Source organism: Nansenia antarctica, assembly GCF_963989245.1.
Source record: "Nansenia antarctica genome assembly, chromosome: 3".
Lineage (NCBI taxonomy): Eukaryota > Metazoa > Chordata > Actinopteri > Argentiniformes > Microstomatidae > Nansenia > Nansenia antarctica.
In genome coordinates, this window is record NC_137688.1 from 70,349,052 (window position 1) to 70,354,051 (window position 5,000).

Genomic DNA, 5,000 nt, shown 5'->3' on the forward strand with positions numbered 1-5,000 from the left:
CCAGAGACAGGAAAACTACCCCACCTCCCAGAGACAGATAACTACCCCACCTCCCAGAGACAGGATGATCCACCATTATCACCTCCTTATCTCACGGTCCTCACTGTTAGGCATCAGGATGTGAATGGTCTGTCTTATATAGCGCCTTATTCCAAAGCGCTTTACAACGGCCTCTCACTCACCCATTCACACACACATTCACACAGCAATGGCGGCAAACTACCATGCAAGATGCCGGCCCCGCTCACTGGGAGCAATTTGGGGTTCAGTGTCTTGCCCAAGGACACTTCGACATGTGGCCAGCCGGGGCTCGAACCGCCGATCTGCCGACCTTGCGATCATTAGATGCAGGCTCTACCTCCTGAGAGACAGCCAGCGTGATGTCGTAGAGGGATGTTGGTGGCGTCAGGCTCCATGTCGGTGTGTGTGACTGTGTGCAGTTGAATGACGCCTGGTGGACATCTTGAAGAAGTCACACACACACTGTTCGTCAGTTGCTTGGTGATTGTAAGGAGCCTGAGGAAATCACCACCCTGGCTGGTCCTTTATGATGGTAGAGCGTCTCACACCCTGTCTTGGTTGGGAAAGATATTAACATTAGAACCGCCGTGCCTGTTTCACCTACTATAAGAGCCACCTCGGGGGTCAAATGACCATAGTCTTTACAATGGGAAGCTGCTACTTACACACAAAGACCACTAGTTGGCGCGTCTTGTAAATTAGCCTGCCTCCTACACAGAAAAACTAGCAAAAAAGCTTTATACTAGCTTATCCTGATGTGATTTTGGTAGAACGCACATATCTAGGAAAAGTCATGAAAGGAGGGTCCTGAAATTTGATCAAGTGCAAAGGTATACTTTTTCTTTTTACTCGATCAAATGACCCCACCCATGGCTGTCCTAGTGTTAAAGGAGAGGGACTGCAAGGTAATCTGGGAGTTTTTAGGTTAGGCCCGTCACAGGCACCATTCTCCCGTGTTGCGTACGGTTAAAACCTACAGTCATATGTTGCTTCGAAACTATTAAGTGGGCTATTTTGTTGATACTCTATTCTCACTTTCTGTTAAAACAGCACAACATAATCGTGACCAGGTTATCACAGAGATTAGTAAGTAAGTAAGATGTATTTATACAGCACCTTTCCCAGACCAAGGGTCACAAAGTGCTTTACACACAAGGAGGAAACACAATAAAACGTAATACAAGATCGAAAGCCACAGCAGGTTAAAACAGGCAAACAAGTGAAAATAAAAACAAGTAACAGACAACAGGTGTACAACAGCATCAACAGGACACAGAAAGACAGGCCCTTGGGGCTATCCAAAAGCCTGTCTATACAAGACAAAATATTCAAATACGTGCAAAAAAGATAAACCATCAATATATATATATATATATATATATATATATCAATATAACGGAAAACAAAACAAAAAATAAAACACATATTGGAAAAGGAGTGTGAAGAAGTCCAACTGATTCACTCCCAGCCCTTCTCCATAAATCAGAAAGATGCTTCCTGTTTAATTTAATGTAATACAATCTCATTATATATATACAGATACTGCGTACCCAAAATACAAATATCCTATTTACATACTTAATTACATTAAAAAAGTAAACAAAGAATACATATTTAGGAACCCAAATGATAAATGATAATAAATAAACACTAACCCCTGTAAACACCCGCCCTCATCTCTGTACAGCTTCAGCTATCAGCCTGAGCTTAAACTCCTGGCACGCCGAGTCATCTTAACTGGAGGGCAAGGTAGGGAGAGGGAGAGGGAGGGGGAGAGGGAGGGAGAGGGAGAGGGAGGGGGGGGGGGGGAGAGGGAGAGAGAGAGGGTAGAGAGGGAGAGAGGGAGAGGGAGAGGGAGAAAGAGAGAGAGAGGTGAAACAGCATTCTGCACTGTAAAAAAACCAACTACGCCAATAAAAGTTAGAATAATTACATTGTGTGTGAGTCCAATAAATATCCATTCAGAGGGAGGGAGAGAGGGAGGGAGAGGGAGAGGGAGGGGGGGGGAGAGGGAGAGAGAGAGGGTAGAGAGGGAGAGGGAGAGGGAGAGGGAGAGAGAGAGAGAGAGAGAGAGAGAGAGAGAGAGAGAGAGAGAGGTGAAACAGCATTCTGCACTGTAAAAAAAACAACTACGCCAATAAAAGTTAGAATAATTACATTGTGTGTGAGTCCAATAAATATCCACTCTACAATACAAATCAGGAGCATTGTTCTCACTGAATAAAATTGATTAATATTGATGAAATTCATTATTGTGGCGAATGTTATCGCCTGGTTACGCGTTACAGCCAGCTAGCTAGTCACGGCTATTGTTATGTTCACTACTGGTATGTTCACTCACTACTGTTGTTCACTGCGTTGTTGTTGTTTATTGATTGGCCGCTTGGCCACAACTGAGTTGTATGTTAGCGGCCCCAAAGGGTTATGGGCACATTCTATGAAAGTTTTATGGGTCAAACCGTAGATGTGTCGTACAGGGGGAAGTATGGGGTAGTTCGAGTTCAAGGGGATATCACAAGCTAAAACTGTGCCTTGAATTGTGACTGTGTCATTGTTCGATGGCGTGCAACGGTCAATAAAAGCTTGCGTGATTACATTTAGTGTGCGGAGTCCAATTTATATCCACGCTACAGTATTATTGATTCATTTAAGAATTTACCATATTTAATTATTTTGGCTAATGAAAAAAAATGAATGGGGTGGAAAGAAAGACGATTATATTCTCGATTAGCTTTTTGTAGTTCTGTGAACAACACCATTTATTGAACAAACATATCTGCATTGGCAGAATGAAGAATTAAACGTGATGACCATTGACAGGACAATCTAATATTAGTTGGACCAACGATCTAATATGAGTTGGACCAACGATCTAATATGAGTTGGACCAACGATCTAATAGTTGATCTATTATGAGTTAAAATTAAAAATTCTTAGTGCATAAGCTTGCCTTGAATTTTTTAATATTCTCAACTATTCTTTTTTTAGAGTGTGGGTATTCTTAATGAATCTCGGATCCGATATGATCCATCGTCGGTCGCACAGGGATGAACAAAACATTGTTAATCATTATTAAGCATGAAGGAGTCAGGTACAGACCTATAATCAGGCCTTATGTTTGACCCGTCATCTATTCTCCAGTGTTTTATTCTCATATTCTATAATGTTGTTTGCTTGTTTGGGGTCCAGGATTATGAAGCGATGCTTCAACCGAATTACAAACTGACTTTAAACGTCCTGTGGTGTTTCTGGACGCGGGCTCTCAGGAGCGATGGGCTGCTTGCTGCGGTGGTGATGTGTAACATGAGCTGCATCTGTCTTCTGATTGTATTAAGATTGTAGACGTGGACCATCTGTTCCTGTATTGCCCTGTATGGGTGGTATATGTCTATACGGTGCCCTGCGTAAGTGATGGGACAAGGAAGGACGTTGTTCTTTTGGCTCCACACTCCTATGGGGTTAAAGTACAGATTCACAGCTTTGATTTGATGGTGTTTGTGTACAGACCAGCTCAGTGGTCTTGTGGTTAGAGTGTCCGCCCTGAGATCGGGAGGTTGTGAGTTCGATCCCCGGCCGAGTCATACCACCAAAGACAATAAAAATGTTACCCGATTCCTCCCTGCTTGGCACTCAGCATTAAGGGTTGAATTGGGGGGGGTCATGTCCAGGGGATGTACTTGTACATCAAGCCGCCTCACGCTACAGAAACAGGAGATAGGCTCCTGCCCCCTAAGGGCCGTCCAGAACCATCGGCTCTCAAAGCTACTTACTTACTTTATTTGTGTACATACTGGTTTCAATATTCAGAAATGACACCACTTTTTATGTATAGTCCCCCTGTTTCAGGGTGCCCAAAAGTAAATGGAACAGGTTCACCAAATCAAGCACTCATGTTTAATATTTGGTGGACAATCTTTTGCAGCAATAACTGCCTGAAGTCTGCAACCCGTTGTGGCGCACGAGGTAGAGCCGCTGTCTAATGATCGCAAGGTTGGCAGATCGGCGGTTCGAGCCCCGGCTGGCCACATGTGGAAGTGTCCTTGGGCAAGACACTGAACCCCACAATTGCTCCCAATGAACGGGCCGGCGCCTTGCATGGTAGCTTGCCGCCATTGGTGTGTGATTGTGTGTGTGAATGGGTGAATGAGAGGCCGTCGTAAAGAGCTTTGGAATAAGGCGCTATATAAGTGCAGTCCATTTTTACCATTGACTCACTGTCTTCTTCTCTGGTGGTGCTCTGCCAGGCCTGTACTGCAGCAACCTTCACCAGATTTGACCTCTTTATATCTTCTCTTCATGACCTTTTATTAGGTCCTAAAATATTATCGGCAGGAAATTAAATGCATGTTCCGATTAGATTTATAATCCAATTTAAAATCGGAAAACGTTTCCGCTGTTTTGGCCCAGAAAACCTCCCTAGCTGCTATGGCCCCATCAATTAACATCAGTGGCCTTCATAACACATAATACTTCAGAGTACATCATCATGCTGCCATCAGCGGTTACTTGACTTAATTGACGGTTGTAATTAAGTCAAGTTATGGAAGTTTCCTCGTGGCAGCTACACAGACCTGTAGTCAGTCTGGTTCCACGCTGTTAAGAGATTCAATGGACCACCAGACTCATTAAGTCCTCCGACTGTATTTCACCAACGGGACCAGCGCAGCGTAGCTCATTTTAATGGGCTGTAATTTCCCATCGATGGTGTTCTCAGATGTGTTTAGGGATGCATCACGTCTCTCTGTTCCTGTCTTTCTCTCCTTCCCCTGGTCCTTGTGTGTGTCCCCCTCTCTCACCACACCACTCTTCTTCCTCCCCTCTCTCCCTCCCCCTCTTCTCCTCTCTCTCCCTCCTTCTCTTTCTCTCCTCTCTCCCTCCTTCTCTTTCTCCCCTCTCTCCCTCCTTCTCTTTCTCCTCTCTCTCCCTCCTACTCTTTCCCCTCTCTCTCTTCTCTCCCCTCTCTCCCTCCTACTCTTTCC

General features: G+C 44.4%; 1 protein-coding gene across 1 annotated transcript in view; it reads left to right on the forward strand.

The window, feature by feature from the left end:
- The window catches only part of camkvl (CaM kinase-like vesicle-associated, like), a gene marked incomplete at its 3' end in the record, with an annotated part of 34,541 nt that overhangs the window by 17,344 nt on the left and 12,197 nt on the right, over positions 1-5,000 (forward strand). The window lies entirely within an intron of this gene.